We start from the raw sequence: 17,795 nt of genomic DNA, 5'->3' as shown, positions 1-17,795 counted from the left end.
AAGTTTGAGTACTGGAACAGTCTTTCAATATGTGTGACTGAGAGAGGCAATTGAAACACATATTGTTTTCTCTCACAAACCTTCTGCGATCAGAGGTCGACAGCTTCTTAAATTTGAAGCAACTTATAAGGGGGTGAGATGAGGTTTTACACAAAGCGCACTTGTACATTGTTCGCTGCTCTGTCATATGAGATTGGGTGTGGGAGGTCGATCTATTTTGAAAGGGATGCGACTGCTGGGGTTTGAATGGTGGCCTAGCTTGTGGGGTGGCTTTAAATTTATTTGGTCGCCATTGATCGACTCGCTCTACGACTTCATATCGAGTTGTGAGGAACTGGTCCATTTGGGACCAGTTAGGAAGTTCTCTTCTTGAAGTCAGAGACTGCTCCCATAACGTGACTGTATTTTCAGGGAGTTTAGAGGTCACGAGATAAATAAGTATGGGGTCCCAGTTATCTGTGGACACCTGTTGCGTGGCGAGAATCTGAAGACAATTATTTACTGAGGATTGCAACTTTTGTATATCTTCACTGTTTTCCGTGGTGATCGTTTTTAAGTTCATTAGGGCCCGTATTTGATTATCTACGAGAACTCGTCTGTTCTCGTATCGGGCCTTTAGGGCTTCCCACGCTAAGGCAAAGTTGTCGTCAGTCAAGGGAAATTGATTGACTATTTGAGCTGCCTTTCCTTGGGTTTTGTATCTGAGGTGATACAATTTTTGCGCTTGGGAGAGTTTGGGATGGTTAATATAAACGGCTGTGAACATGTCACGAAATGAGGGCCATTTTTCATAACCACCATAAAATATTTCGGTATCGCAGGGAGGGATTTTCAGCGAAATACCGGAGTTGTCAGATGGAGCTGGTGTGACGGTAGGGGGAGCGGGGGCATTTGCTTGTTTAAGCAAGTGAAGCTGGTCTTCTATCTGGGCTTTTGTGTCTTCGTATGCTATGAGACAGGACCTGTATATGCTATTAGCAGATGTTGGAAAATCTTCGGGCAGGTCCTGATCTGGGGTTTCGACAATCTTATCGAAGACGGTTTGAACTCTATTCCAGAATTTTTCTATATTCGAGTTTTTTATTTTGAGTGAGGACTCCGTGTTGTCTTGGAGCGACGTCGACCTAAACCGAGCACAATATTCCAAAAAATTGTCCGTTTCGGATGTAAATTTTTTGGGGGCAGACGAGATTTTAAATTTTTTAACTCCTTGAGTTTTGGAGCCACCTTTTTTGGTTTCATCGTCACTCATTTTTGAGCTTTGTTTTATGTCGCTTAGAGTTGAGAATTAATAAAATTTAACTAAGAGAGAAAAAACTTTTTTTTTTTGAATAGAGAGTATTTATTTGCTTTTAACTATGTGTGAGGGAGTTACGTTTATATTCACGTTAAATAGCAAGAGAGAATACTTTTCAAAACCAAAAAAAGTTTTTAAGTTAAATTTATTTGAGGGTGAGACTGAGAAAATTTTACCACTGTGCTGCGTTTGCACTATATTTAATATATGTATATGAGGGTGGTTTAAATATACGTGGGAAAAATTATGTGAGATATATGTATATATACGTATTAAAAGTATCTCGGGGGTAAATTATTATAATTTTGATACGTATGAGATTATCTAAAAATGTGTATTTTTTTTTTTTTTGTGTGACTTAGAGGAGTCTTATTTAGCTTCGATTTGTTGGACTGTAGGGGCTTGGAGGAGAGAGAAATTAGTAGCTTATCGAAATTCTTAATGGGGATTGAGAATTTATAGCGTGCAAATTTAATGCGAGAAAAGTGCTATAATACGCACTGCACCACTCTTGTACCACTGTGCACGATATTTTATTTCACCGCTTATGTCGTTTTCTTTCTTTTGTATATCCGTATGTATGTATACGCAAGTATGGAGATTTGAAAATATTTTTTGCGTTTCGTATTAATTTAAATTGGGAAAAATCAGAAGTTAGCAGAGGTTGTGCAATATATTTAATTAACGACAAGAGATATTTTAATTTAAAATGAGGAAATTTTAAATTATTAAGAGATTTGTCGCATTAAAATATAAGGGGTGCTTTTAGCAAGTGTGCCCACTGTAGCTAACTACTGAGTTTTTCTTATTTTGCTTTGCACATATACCGTACTGAGTTTTGCAATATGGGGTTATTGCTATATGTATATATATATATATACGAAATGGTATGTGCAAATTTGGTGGGAACTTGAGAAAGTTTGGCGGGAAATGAGGATTATTGGCGGGAAATTCTAATCCTCGAAAATGAAAATTGCCTTACTTTTTCCAATTTTATATATTTTTCCACTGTTTAGGGGTGTATTAAAATCTCATTTAATACTCACAGTTTCCAAATGGTAATCTTTTGTGTCGCTGGTTCCGGTAGTGGCGTCGAAGGACCACTGTTAAGGGGGTTGGCAGGATAAATTTACCTTCTTTCCTTTCTTGTATGTGGCTGCTGCGGATGCGGTGATGAGGCGATGATATGATGGTGGTGATTTGATGGATTATGGTGGCGGTGGCGGTGGCACTAGATCCCCTTTTGCTAGCATGCACAATTTAAAGGGTTCCGATTGCAAAGGGGGGTTTCTCTGGTATGGCTATTATTTACCAAGAATAGTTAGCAGTTATCAAAGGCAACGAGTTTTTTAGTAATAACAAATTTATCACGTAACTTTATCTAGGCCGCGAATTTCAATGGCTTTATAATAATTTATTTGGTTTTCACAGATTCACACGAGTAGAGTAAAAATTTCGAGTAAGTAAAATATAAAGAAATGTCAAAAACAATAATATAAATGTATGTATGTAGGTACATAGTCACATCTGTCAACCCATTGTTGGGGTGCCAGAGAGGTGAAATACGCTCGCGTGTTAGCGTAAAATACAAACATCTCAAATACTTAACGTTAATAAGGAATATGTACGTAATATAGAATATACGTATTTGTACATGCAAATAATTCACGATGCATACTTATACGTAAAAGGTACATATGTAAAAAACTTCAATATAAAATTCAGCTAAATTCATTTAAATTCATGTTTAGGTTTTCTTAAGCCTAATTTCTATTAAATAGAAGGGTTGGTTGTTGGCGACTACGACAGTCGCTCAAACAATGGCAAAGAGCGAGTCCGAAACATCAATTATTCTCGAGTGAGAGTTAAAATGTTCACACAAACATAGAAAAGGGTCGTTTAGTTGGAAACTGCTTCTGCATTGTTTAAGAATTATAGGTTTATAATGCCTTGAAACTCGGCATGGAACATTCAAGTTTATTTTGTTCAAAAGAAATGAGCTTGAAATCGATCCATTTGAAAGTCTAGCCATAAATAGTACACCTAGGATTTCTGTACGACTTGCAAAGGTAGGAAGATTTACTAGTTTTAGCCGATTAGTGTAAGGAGGAAGATTATACGGAGAGCCCCATTGAAGATTTCTCAAGGCGAAAAGTAAAAACTGTTTTTGAATTGATTCTAGTCTATCCACATGAACTTGATAACGCAGATTCCAAATTATCGATCCATATTCTAATATCGGCCTCACCAATGATGTAAAAAGGGTTTTTGTAACGTAAGGATCACTAAACTCTTTGGCCCATCTTTTCACAAAGGCTAAAACTCCTCTTGCTTTATTGACTGTGGCATTAATATGAGGGTTGAAACTAAGTTTGCAATTCATTGTAACTACCAAGTCGACAAAAACATCAACGCTTTCCAGAGTTTGGTCATTAGTTGTGTAAGAAGTTGGCTGTACGTTCCCACGTGAAAAACAAACCAAGTAACTAAACAATTTAAATCCGTCTGGAGCACAGAACGTTCTTCAACCGACGCGTATGGCTTAAAAAGTTTTATGTCGTCGGCATACATTAAAATTTTAGAATATTTTATAGTTGTGGAAATATCGTTGACAAAGAGCAAAAACAGAATAGGACCGAGATGGCTGCCCTGAGGCACACCGGAGGGAACATCGATGACATTCGAACAAATGTTTTTAAAAATTACTCTTTGAGTTCTACCGCAAAGATAGGAGGAGATCCAGCGAGTTGGGTCAGGTTGAAAGCCAAGTAATTCGAGTTTATAAACAAGTAATGAGTGGCGTACTTTGTCGAATGCTTTGCTGAAATCAGTGTATATAACGTCGGTATGATGATTGTTTCTAAACCCATTGAAGACGTGAGTTGTAAATTCAAGCAAATTGGTTGTGGTTGATTTGGCTCTACAAAAGCTATGCTGAGAAGAACTATGTATCAATGTAGAAATCGAAAATGTAAGGTGATTAGTAACGATTGCTTCGAAAAGCTTAGGGAAAGCGGAGAGCTTTGCTATTCCACGATAGTTTTCAATAGCCGACTTGCTTCCTTTTTTATGGAGTAGGATAAGAAAAGATTCCTTCCAAGCCGTCGGGAAAATGCCATTTTTTAAAGAGAGGTTAAGCAGTTCAGTAAGAGGCTGGTAAATGTATTCCGCACATTTTTTAAGAAAAAGAAGTAAATCAAATCAGAGAACTTTTTGGTTGGAGAACGTCATATCTTAGAATTTTTTTCATAAACGCCCAAGCTAATGTCGAAATATATTGAATTTGAGCTCAGATAGGGCTTGTTTGAAAAACTTCTTAAAGTGGGCGTTATTCAAAAGTTTCCTGAAATGGGGCGATTTCGAAAGAAAATTGTGATATTCCACTCAGCAGAAGAAATATTAAATACATTTTTTTTTTTGATATTTATTATGTATTCATAATTTTTGCAACTCTAATTTTTTTTTACCTCCACTTCAATTTCAACTTCATTTGTGCTCTGTTTGCAAATTTTGTTTACCGTTGGCCTAAAGCTTCACCAAAGTCAGTGCCTTAGTGTCAAACCTTAAATTTCATAGTTAAACCAAACCAAATTTATATGCAAATCGCGACGAATCATTTTGAATCGCATTAAATCGAGGTCGAAGTCGAAGTGTTCAAGGTGTGCGCGCTTATTGCACTTACTCATAAATTCACTGAAGCATTCCCAAGCACAGAAGATTTCAAGCTTCAATGTGAGATATGCTCAATGAATAGAGTAGCTCCCGGCATGAACTTAAAGCTTATCAGACATGCTTTCAAGCTGGCTTAAATATTCTATTTGTTCTTTTGCTTGACCATTTATGCCGACAAAGTGCATAACGAATTTGATTTTCTTAGCAATTTAGAGATATTCAAATTGGCCTCAGTAGTGCACAAAATATATGACCTTAGGTCTTTGACTTATATAAAAAATTTAATAATAATTTTTATTGACTGAGATGGCAGGAGCTGCATTTGCTGCAACAGTCATTCGGTTGAAATATAAGGCGAGGTATGGCTGTAGGCTCTCCTCACACTTCTTCCTCAGCTCTATCTCAGAACTGTCAGATTTTCTCACCAGAACATCTACACAATGAGTCGGGAATACTCCCCATAAAGAACAGATATGATATAGAGAAACCTGGACATCCTGACAGACAACTGTTGATGCAGCCAAGCGTCCCAGGAATGTACAGCTCCGCAAGCACGACAAAGAGATCCGGCTCACAAAAATGCAGCAGTTAAGGAAATGGCAAGAGAAATGGAAAGGGGTAATGAAAAAGAAAGGGAAAACGAAATGAAATGGGAATGGGAATGAGAAGTGGAGTGGGAATTGGAAGTGGAATGTGAACGGGAATGAGAACGGGAATTGGAATGAGAATGGGAATGGGACTGGAAATGGTAATTCGAATGGGAATGATAATAAGAATGGGAATGTGTATGGGAATTGGAATGGGAGCGGGAATGATCATGGGAATTGGAATAGGAATAGAATAGGGAATGGAACTGGGAATTTAATGGGAAAGGGAAAGAGAAAGAGAAGAAGAAAATAAAATGAGGGAGAATGAGAGGGAAAGGCAGAGCTAGGGGGAAAAGAAGAGGGAGATAGGAAGGGAAGATTAGGTGAAACTGGTCATTCTGTAAGGACCTTACGTTAACTAAACATGTACAAAGTGTTGCCAGAAGTTTTGCCCAACTGCCAAAGTTAAAACACCCGTCAAAAACTACGACCAGGTTATGTAGGTCTAGCTGCTCATGAATCTAAAAACTGTGTCATCCTAATAGCAGAAGTATTCGTCAGGTGGCCACGGTGGTGTGATGGTAGCATGCTCCGCCTACCACAACGTATGCCATGGGTTCACACCCCGGGTAAAGCAACATCAAAATTTTAGATATAAGGTTTTTTAATTAGAAGAAAATTTTTCTAAGCGGGGTCGCCCCTCGGCAGTGTTTGGCAAGCGCTCCGAGTGTATTTCTTCCATTAAAAGCTCTCAGTGCCTTGCAGATGCTGTTCGGAGTCGGCATAAAACATGTACGTCCCGTCCGGCCAATTTGTGGGGAAAATCAAGAGGAGCACGACGCAAATTGGAAGAGAAGCTAGGTCTAAAATGTCTTCGGAGGTTATCGCGCCTTGCACTTATTTTTATTTATTCGTCTGGTAAGGAGAGGACGCGAACACAGAAATCGTTTTTGCCTAGGAAGGGAAAGGATAGAGTAAAAAAGTAAGCAGAAGGAGTTAGAGGAAGAATAGATTGGAGGAAGGAATAAGAGTGAGAGGCAGTAATGGAATAAATAAAAAAAAAATTTAGAATATGTGAATCAACATTAAAATAAAATAGTTTCTATAATCTAATTAAAGCAATAACTCTTAAATTAGTCTCTTTCACACTTAAAATACCAGAAAACTAACTTTTTCTTAAATCAGTAGAAGAAGATAAACATTTTTCAAAAGAAACTCATGAAATCCCTATTAAGCAGCTGTTGGATATGGAAACAAATAAATGCATACTAATACGCCAGCAATTCACATACATACATACATGCTTTATCTCTAATTGCCACCATTCCTCATTCCTCAGGTGTATTATTCAGGCCTTTTTCAGATTGCAAACAAGCGTAGCAAGAAAAACCCAATGAAGGGTAAAGCAATGAAAAAATATTGTTTTGTGTGTTAGTGTTTGTGTGTTCGTAACTGAATTGGTTTTGAGTTTTAACTAATGTTGCTACAGATTTTGCATTATTTGCCATTTAGAGGCAGGCAAACGTCAAAGCATTTATGCAGCATCAAAAGATTCAAGGCTAAAAACCTAAAGAAAAAGTTATTGTAGTCAGAGTGAGTGAAGGCTAAAGAATGAGGCTGTAAAAAAGAAACTAAAGGAAAAGAAGCTCCAGCTAGTGAAAAATGCATTTCGCATTCAATTTGCCATGATTTATTCCACTCAATTATTGATGAGGCAGAGCAAATGCCAAATCAACGTGCTTTGCCGCATAGCCAATGGACATGAGAACATGTACACACTCACACATATGTAAACCAAGATGTGGGATATGTCAGCAGAGCATATATCAAATATGGCATGGATACAGCTGTGTTCAAAGAAATGACATCGAAATTCAAGCTGATAACTTTTGCGAGTTCTGATTATTTGTATAATTATTTTAAAATTACATATCGAGCTATATTTTAAATAAAACATTCTTAAAGCAAGCAAATAATCTAAGCTAACCTAAAACACACTGCTATGATGCGTTTTGGTGCTATTTTGCAACACTTTACTGTGTATGGGAAAATTTTGTAAGAAGGATATTTACCACATATATACCGCAGAGTGAAGGAATTGGCCAATTGGTTGTTTGGCGTTTTGCACAAATCCATCAGCGGATGCGGACGTGACGCAAATTCGTTCGTCAAAAGTGTCCATAACGATAGCTATGTATGTATTGTATTGTACTTGGATGAGTTAACGTGTGTGTGTACGTAGTTCCAACGGCATTGCATCGTGGAGTTAGGAGCAAGTAAAAGCAGCAATTTTTTTGAAGTTTTCTTTTGAGAAAATAAGAGATTAAGGACAAGAAGCGCTAGTGGCATTTACACTCAAACGACATGGCTTAGCGCGAGAGGAAAAAGGGTCAGTAGGAATACTCCAGTTTTGAAAGTACTCGTAAGTAGTGTTGATAAAAAATCTGTCTTATTGTAATTAATGAAATTATTGTTATTGTGAAGAATTGGATATGTAAATACTTTTTACAAATACTTAGCCACTTACAAAGTACAAGCTTTCACCTCCACCTAAGCTCAAGATAAGTTCACTCTATGATGTCAATTATCCCACGCCTTGTTTGAACGCCACCTTTCATAGTCCGGCAGGGCTATAGTGGCCGGATTTGGAAGGCATTACACATCGCTAAATTCTTTTGTTATGTATTTCCCGTACTTAGATTTCTTGTCACTATTGCTATCCCGTTCCTTTTTGCATTATTAGCTCTGTTCAAAAATTTAAAGTTAATCTTGCGTTTTGAGGTTTATTTTAAAACATTTTTCCTGTGTTTCATTCTAAGTTCCTGATCTAAATATATGTGGAGCCTGTTTTTATAGTGACAACAAGGACTTCTACCGTCCCTTCGAAGTTTTTTGAAGGTCAAGGTAGGATATGGACATTCGTTTGAATTGTAAAGTCAAAACGGGCTCACCTCGTTGATTTAGTTCACGTTCACCCAACAAAGCGGAGGTAACGGCATCAAAGCTCCTTAGAACTGTCTTATCGCGCACCAAATGTTTACTTTTCATGAGGTAAAATAAACCAATAGGTATTTTCCCAACATGTACAGTTGCACTCAGTTTATCCTTTCCATGGCTTAAGGCCAATAGTATTTGGTATTGAAGTTCGTTTTCCTTGAAAGATGTATGCGGTTGCCAAGACAAATTCAACATCCGCATAATAAAACACGACGCGCTCTTATATTGTGCACAGGGTTTAAAGAAACTCCCTTTAGGTTATAAACTACTGTTGCTCATTTTGGAAAGTTTTCACCACGGCACTCCAGTGGTAAAATCTTTTAATCGAATCTTAGGTGATATTTAGTGAAAGATCTTCAAAGTTCTTATCTTGTTTTGTTGATTTTCCGACAGGGTTGATAAATGATGTATATTGGAACGATTTTAGGTCATCCTTTGCCTAATTTGGTTGTGAGACAAACCGGTTTCGGCGTTGTGCCATCATCAGTGTCGATTTTTGTTCTGAACGCCGAAACCGGTTTGTCTCAAAACCAAATTTGACAAGGGATGACGGAAAATCGTTCCAATATACATCATTTTCAAAGCACTGCTAATCTTATAATTACTTGCGATAAATTTTAATAAGAAGCCCCCCACGCTTTCAGAACCACTATGAGCTTTCGTCGCAGTGCTTGTTGTTTGAGCTGCAATAGCTAGTGCTGATGGAAATGTTTGTGCCCAAATTCTGCTCGCTAATGGTCTGCATTGTTATCCAACAACTTTGACGAGGTGCCTTCTGCTTATCTTTTCTTTTATATTATTAAAATTTTGCTGAATTAATGCTCCCACGAATAAGTCGAAAGACAAAGGATTTATCCTACCAGATTTGGTATGCCCAACAGAAGACTTTTCACATTAAACAAGGATACATACAGAACTTACCACCGTGTCCTACTGGGTCACTACCACAAATTGCATGCGATATGTCGACAAATGCTTGTGGGTTGACCAAAGTGAAAAATATGCACAATTTTAGAGGATTGAAGAAAAAATAAACGAGTGGGCTAAGTAACAACAACAAGAAAAAGACGCATCAACAACAACAAAAACTAAAGCAAAATCACCATTAACCATATGCAATGCAATACTGCAGGCTTTAGCGTTTTAGCACAAAATAGCTTGAATTGATAGTGCTGATGCTGCTGTTGCCATAGCTGAAGATTAGTGTCCCCAGGGCAACGTTGGACATATGTGGCGGCTATGATGGTTAACAATCTAAAAAAGGAGCTAACTAGAGGAAAAATCACGCGCTCAATAGTGGAAGGCAAGAAAAAAAAAAACGAAATAAAATGCTAAAACCAAAAACGACCCGGAACCAGATTTGTGAATGGACAGTTGGAGTTGCATTTGAAGCATTGGAAATGTGTTGCAGAGACAGCAGCGAAAACCCCAGGCTGATATTGCAGACAGGCGGGCAGTCGAAAATGGGTGTTAAATATTTGCGCCTTTACTAACGAATAACACAATATATTGGAAAGAAAGAAAAAAACCCAACGGCCGGACCAGCGTTCTCGAACTTTGATGAATTGTTGTACACTTTAATTTGTTTATTTCTTTATTTTACTATTTAATGTGGTGGTATGTGAGCCCTCAAGTGACCTTACCATTTAGCAAAATTATGGAATGGTTGTGCAAAACTGAAAACAATTTTAGTGCAAAAGGGCGTGCCCAAAAGGGAGGGGCATTTTGTTTGTAAGCGGGGTATAAACCAAAATTTTTTCTAGAAAAGGCATAAGTGACACGTACCATCGAAGTTCAATAATCATACAAGTGTACGTCTGGGAATCTTATGTCTTATGTTAACTAGAACTCGGCCAGAAGTTAAAGTTAAACCAAAAACAGAGAAAACTTTAGCTAAAACAAATTTTTTCTGGTTTATTGGAAGACCGCCATGCACTTCTTAAAGCTAACAATCGATTACAGCAAATGAATGTTTTATTATACGCTTACTATTTGTAACGTGATATCATGATCGGGCTATAGGTCGTGGTGATCAGCTTCCTTTGGTTTCTTTTCTCCTTTTATCGAGAACTTGCAGATAATTTATCGATTTTATATTGAAGTTTTATCGGTAATCGATGAGACCCCGATAAGAAAGAAATGTTTTCCAAACGATAACTTAGCGATAACTTTACGACAAAAAACACATAACACGCTTATTTTTCGATAACACATCTTTCCGATAGAAAATTCATAGCACGCCGTCTACACCGATAACAAATTTTTTTGAAACTACGTTTTTGGTAAAAAATCGATAATTCATCGATAACAAAATTAAATTTGTTCAATAACAAATCCATATCACCCGGATTACAAATCGATAACTGTTAATAATAATATACCGATAACATTTCTCCAAAAAATTTATTTCTCTAGTAAAACGATAACTTCTCGGTAGCAAATCAATAACTTTTTTGCAACAAATGGTCAAAAACGTCTTCCTTTCCTCTCCACTCTTTTTCTTTGCTTTTCGTTCCTTGCTTCACCCTACCTTGTCCTGCTTTACCTTATTTTGCATTAACTTGCCTCGCCTTTCCCTGGCTACGTACACTGACAAGTGTGTTGCCACTCAGAAAAATGTTTCCAAACTTGCCACCTTTTAAAGTTTTTTGTTGTTTTGTTTTGAATTACTTAGATATGGTAGTGTTTCAGTAAACTATTTTTAAGTAGAATTACAGCTTTATTAAATTTATTAAGTCAGATCATAGCTTGACTAGTATCACCACAACATTTCTAGGTTTTTCCGTCTCCAACATACACCCCAGTTCCTTGTTTATTTGGAGTATGGATATATGTAAAGCACTTTTCAAACACGTATCGGTATACTAAAGCTCCGATGCTGCAATGGATTCAACGGGTTCTCCGACTTCACCACCATGGGAATCAGGCCTTGCCCTTGGAATTAAAAAAAAAAACGAATTATTTTATTTGTCCCGCATCATTCTGAACTTTCCTTAGATAATCAGTCTTCGATAGTTATCTGTTTATATGAATACCGTTCATATGCAGCACACTGCAGTTACCAGCAAACTTAAACTTGCGGCTTACATTTAGCTCATGATAAAAGACCCACCACACCACCAACCTTTCCGTACAACTTCGACCAATCCGTGAACAAGTTAACCGGTCCCATGCCTCAGATAATTTCTCTTCCCACTCCTCTCTCAGTGGAATGACTCGGGTGAAGGTTGTATAGGGAGCAGTTATCGGCATACAATACTCCGTCCTGTATGGTATAAAGTCGAAACTGTTAAGAAGTCTAGAGTGCCCGAAGTCAGAAAGCACATAGCCCATATCATGAAGCCTGACTAACGACCGGGCCACGGCCGCTTTTCCAGTAATATCTACTTGATATAAGTTCAGCAAGACGTTCAGTGCCAAGGTAGGTGTTGTTCTGAGAGCACCACTGATACCGATCAGGAGGTGCTGGCCGTGTCCAGTGCTTTCCACCAGACCAGCGCCCCGTAGAGCATAATCGGTTTGAGCACCATCTCGTAAAGCCAGTGCACTACTCCTGGCGAGAGTCCCCATCTCTTTCCGATAGCCCCCCTGCAGCAGTACAAGGCAACCGCGGTCTTCCTGGCCCTATCTTCCACATTGGGTCTCCATAACAGTTTATTGTCCAAAACAATCCCCAAATAGTTAACCCTATCAGAAAGTACCAATGGTACCCCTCCAATCGAGGAAGTTCTGAAATCGGGCATCTTATATCTTCTTGTAAAAAGAACCAATTCCGTCTTTGCCAGGTTGACCGCTAATCCACATGATTCAGCCCACCTAGCCACAGTATCCAGATAACCCTGCAGAACATCGCGCAGGGTGCCCAGAAATTTTCCTCTGACTAGGATAGCAAGGTCATCTGCATAGGCAACCACCCAACAGCTATTGGCTTCCAGCTCCACAATGAGCTCGTTGACTACCACAACCCAGAGTAGAGGAGTTAGGACACCCCTCTGTGGCGTGCCCCTGCACACCTTCCTCTCAATTATGGCTCCTCCTCACTCCGCTGCGACAATTCTGCTGCATAGAAGTTTACAAATAAATTCAACCAGAGTCGCCTCGACTCGTAAGCCCACCAGAGGTCTTTCGATTGCCCCCGGTAAGACATTGTTGTTAGCAATAACAACAATGATGTAAGCTTGCGATTTGGTCAAAGTCAGAGCACCGGTTATGTTGAACGGAGTAGAAACGAAAAAGGTACATATATTCCAGCAGATGGCATTAATGTATACTCTTGGGCCGGTGTTGGGTTCAAAACCTGCCCTGAACAGTTTGTTGCATATAAAAAAATACACCAAAAATTTAGAACGTTTCTTACCTTGTAACTTTTTTCTGCTACACATAATGGACAAATATTTCAGATATATTCCGCTTCGTATTAATATTAGAAAGAGCCAAGTAGAATGGCAAACAAAAGTAAAGTTTTGGGACGTTTATTGTTTAAGAAAATGGTAGCCCTCTCTTAAAAATGAAAGTCAAAAACACAGTTTATGTCAAATGGGGGTAGTGTAAGGATAACAAGCAAAGAAGGCTAAGTTCGGGTGTAACCGAAAATTACATACTCAGCTGCGAGCTTTGGAGACAAAATAAGGGAAAATCACCACGTAGGAAAATGAACTTTGGGTAACCTTGGAATGTGTTTGTATGACATGTGTATCAAGTGAAAGGTACTAAAGAGTATTTAAAAGGTAGTGGGCCTTAGTTCTATAGGTCGACGCCTTTTCGAGGTATCGCCATAAAGGTGGACCAGGGGTGACTCTAGAACGCGTTTGTACAATATGGGTATCAAATTAAAGGTATTAAAAAAAAACAAATGTAAGGCGCGATAACCTCCGAAGAGATCTAAGGCCGATCTTCTCTTCCAATTTGCGTCGTGCTCCTCTTGATTTTCCCTACAAATTGGCCGGACGGGACATACATATTTTATGCCGACTCCGAACGGCATCTGCAAAGCAGATGAGTTTTCATTGAAAGCTTTTCATGGCAGAAATACACCCGGATTGCTTGCCAAACACTGCCGAGGGGCGACCCCGCTTAGAAAAATTTTCTTCTAATTGAAAAATCTTATTTCAAAAATTTTGATGTTGCTTTGCCCGGGAGTTGAACCCAGGGCATACGGTGTGATAGGCGGAGCACGCTACCATCACACCACGGTGGCATTAATGAGGGTGGCGTTTTCGAGATATCGACCAAAATTTGGACCAGGGTGACCCAGAACATTATCTGTCGGGTACCGCTAATTTATTTATATATGTATATAAGTGTAGATATATATTTCTGCCAAAATTCCAAGGGCTTTTGATTCCGCCCTGCAGAACTTTTTCATTTTATTCTACTTAATATGGAAGGTGTCACACCCATTTTACAAAGTTTTTTCTAAAGTTAAATTTTGCGTCAATAAACCAATCCAATTTCCATGTTTCATCCTTTTTTTCATATTTGGTATCGAATTATGGCATTTTTTAAATTTTTCGTAATTTTTCGGATTTCGGCCATTTTTTATACCAAGATAAAGTGACTTCAGATAAGTACGTGAACTAAGTTTAGTTAAGATACATCGTTTTTCGGGCAAGTTATCATGTTAATGGCCGAGCGGAAGGTCAGACGGTCGACTGTGTATAAAAACTGGGCGTGGCTTCAACCGATTTCACCCTTTTTCACAGAAAATAGTTATCGTCCTAGAATCTATGTCCCTACCAAATTTCACAAGTATTGGTAAATTTTTGTTCGAATTATGGCATTAAAAGTATTCTAGACGAATTAAATGAAAAAGGGCGGAGCCACGCCCACTTTGAAATTTTCTTTTATTTTTGCATTTTGCTGCACCATATCATTACTGGAGTTGAATGTTGGCATAATTTACTTACTGTAAAGATATTAAATTTTTTTGTTATAATTTGGCTTAAAATGTTTTTTTTTTAAATTGGCGTCATCCGATTTTGCTAATTTTTATTTGGCATACATATAGGAATAGGAGTAACGCTCAGTCTGATTTCGTTCATTTTAAATAGCGATCTGAGATGAGGGCCCAGGAACCTACATACCAAATTTCATTAAGATACCTCAAAATTTACTCAAGTTATCGTGTTCACGGACGGACGGACGTACGGAGGACATGGCTAAATAAATTTCTTTTTTCGCCCAGATCATTTTGATATATAGAAGTCTTTATCTATCTCGATTAGTTTATGCCGTTACGGATTACCGTTATGCGAACAAAGTTAATATACTCTGTGAGCTCTGCTCAGCTGAGTATAAAAATGTGTTTGTTAAGGTTACCAGCTGGTTGGGTAGCCACCTAACCGTTATTTTATATTTTTATATCATATAGTTTGAGATTGGCTGATGCGAAGTTTAATCAGGCCAAGCATAGCTCAGTCTTCCTGATGCTATATATGCAGATTGAACTATAGAAAGACTACATTCAAAATTTTATTCCAAATTAAAATATTTTTTCGTCAAAAACATTTTTACAATGCTACACTAGCATATTTGAATGCATATTTTTTTTTAGTCCGTATGGCCGAGATTAAACGCGGCATTCCCTTTTTTATTGAAAACGTTATATGTGTTTGTAAAACTAAACATTCATTTTCAATTCCTTTATCCAGTGCTTTAGATTATACAATTTCATAACATTTGTAGCTTTTGGAATGCATTTATATGCCTCACTATATTTAGCGAACTGCTTGGCCATTTGCCTGCTACGCGCCGATTGCGACCAACAAAATGAATGCAAACTTATGAGAAATTTGGCTCGCAGGAATTTCATAATTTGATAGTCGTTATTGCTTGCTGGTGCTCCTTTACCAAATTGCTCCTGCTGCTTCGCAAAAGTTGAGTTGTTTATGGCTATTTTTGCCGCCAAATGCCATTTGTTTTATTTTTTTCTTATAGCCTTTTTTGTAATTTTTTCTCTTACTTCTTTTGAATTCTACAATTTGTGGAATTTTTTTTATGAAATTTATATTTGTACGTGCGCAAAATTAGCAAGGCAGCAGGCGGTATAGAGTTGTTTAAGAAAAAAAAAATTTATAAAAATTAAAAAATATTAAAAATCAAAAAAGTCAAAACTGCGCACGCGCAACGAATGTTCAGGCGGCGCATTGCGCACCATTCTTTGCTCAGCTGGTACGTGCGTTGCAAATATGACGCGTAAATTAGGCTTTAAATGGCAAAATGAACTGCCACAAACAATACAAGCTATACAAAGCGAAAAAAAAAAACTCAACAAAAAAAGCCCACTTGTCTTTGCAATTCCAATGAAAATTATGACTTTCGATAACTTCAGCGTCTCGTTTTAGAAGCTTCTTCAATTCAACTGAAAGTTTTTTGACTTCTCTTTATGCCTCATCAATTCAAGCTCTTTTTTGATTCACCATCCATATATTGGTGCCTTCTTGGCTGGCTGTTACCACTTTTTATCCATCTATGGCCAAAATCCAACTTCAATGGTATTTCTTCCTCTTCCACCACCGTTTTGCGCATCTACTCAATTGTGCTGCGATCGCCAATATCGTTCCATCACTTGAATGCTACGTTGATTTTTGTTGATTGACAGTTGCATTCAAGTTGTGGCAATTGTGGCATGATCAATGTTGGCCAACACACACAGACACACGCGTGTATTCAAAATTGCAATTTTTTTGCCTTATCATTGTTTGCTCACTTATTTCCGTCTTTTCGTTGCCAGGAAAGTGCTTTTTTCGTATTTTTCCTTCTTTTTCGTTGCTCAGCCAATTTATGAATTATTTATTTATTCCCTTTTTAAATGCCATAAATGATCATTAAATATATACATACATACACGCATACACATTCATATGCATACATATGTGCTATTATTGCAAAATTCATATGAAATTCCTTTTCTAACAAACCGAATTCCTTTTGACTATAAATGATTCTTATATATAATTTTTTCCATTGCAGGTAAAAATCTTGATTATTTCGAACATCAGCACTACAATCAAGCGTGCTTTGTAGCCACATGTAGTTTCATTTTCCTGCAGTTTTATATGATTCAACCTCCAAATAAAGGTAAAATTATAATGATAAAAAAAATGACATGAACAAATCCATATGAGGGCAGAAAATGTTGCGCACTCGAGTTCGAACTTAATCGATTCTGTAGCTTTGCTCAACATGATATATGTACATATTTTTGTGTATGAACATTTATTTTTAAAAACGATGACCAAAAAATATAAATATCTAATTTCAACTTCATATGCGGTCAGAAAACTTTGCCATGGCAATTTTTTTCAAATTTCATCAATTAAATTCTTCTTTTTTCATTCGATATTTGAAAAAAAAAATGAGTTTTATAAGGGAACATATGTATATTAACCAATCTCAAAAACATTTTCGAAAAGTTTTTAAAATTTCTAAAAATTTTCCGAAAATTTCGAACTTTTTATTTAGAGTTCTCTGAACTATGTTGTGGATGTACTTTTGTAGCTCAATCAATATCAGACTAAGAAATAACAAGATCACCTCATTGAACATCACACTGAAAGAAATGGTGCTAGTAAAATCAACAAATCGGTTCTGTTGTTCTTGACTTAACGGAGATTCGCTGAAATTTATCGAATTATGGTTAATTCGACCGAGTTCTTTGTCAAGCGAACAAATTAGTTTAGTCATTTCAACAGAAGAGAAAATGTCGCTATTAAGTTAACAAAATTCTGTAAAATTTACAGATAACTAATCAATCTAACTGATTTTTTTGTTAACACAACTGATCTCACTAGTCATTTCAACAGCGATCAACAGTCAATACATAAGCAAATTTCAAAGAGAATTTTACGCTCACTGCGCTCTCTACTTTGTACTTATATATGCTGTGTACTATATGTATGCACATATTTACGAATGTATATGGCGGCCACGGTGGTGTGATGGTAGCGTGCTCCGCCTACCACATCGAAGACCCTGGGTTCACACCCCGGGCAAAGCAACATCAAAACTATAGAAATACGGTTTTGCAATTAGAAGAAAATTTTCCTAAGCGGGGTCGCCCCTCGGCACTGTTCGGCAAGCACTCCGAGTGTATTTTTGCCATGAAAAGGTCTCAGTGAAAACTTATCTGCCTTGCAAATGCCGCAACATAGGTACTTACTTTTTTTGTTCATTTGACTACTAAACCGGTCAATAACGAATCAACGATTTGTGCGCAGTTGATTCAACATCTTGTAGCGATG

General features: G+C 37.5%; 1 protein-coding gene across 9 annotated transcripts in view; it reads left to right on the top strand.

Annotated features, from left to right (window-relative positions):
* Positions 1–17,795, top strand: part of Fili (Fish-lips) — a 603,882-nt gene that overhangs the window by 204,089 nt on the left and 381,998 nt on the right. For 4 of the 9 annotated variants that reach the window (XM_067770545.1, XM_067770546.1, XM_067770552.1 and 1 more), the window contains one exon: positions 16,525–16,632. The exons of the other annotated variants lie outside the window; for them this stretch is intronic. The gene's annotated coding sequence lies outside the window, so the exon portion shown is untranslated. The remainder of the gene's footprint in view (positions 1–16,524; positions 16,633–17,795) is intronic. 9 annotated transcript variants of the gene reach the window in all.

Source organism: Eurosta solidaginis, chromosome 3 (genome assembly GCF_040869045.1).
Source record: "Eurosta solidaginis isolate ZX-2024a chromosome 3, ASM4086904v1, whole genome shotgun sequence".
Classification (NCBI taxonomy): domain Eukaryota; kingdom Metazoa; phylum Arthropoda; class Insecta; order Diptera; family Tephritidae; genus Eurosta; species Eurosta solidaginis.
The sequence above is the reverse complement of the archived record's forward strand: the minus strand, read 5'-3'. Positions and strand labels throughout refer to the sequence as shown.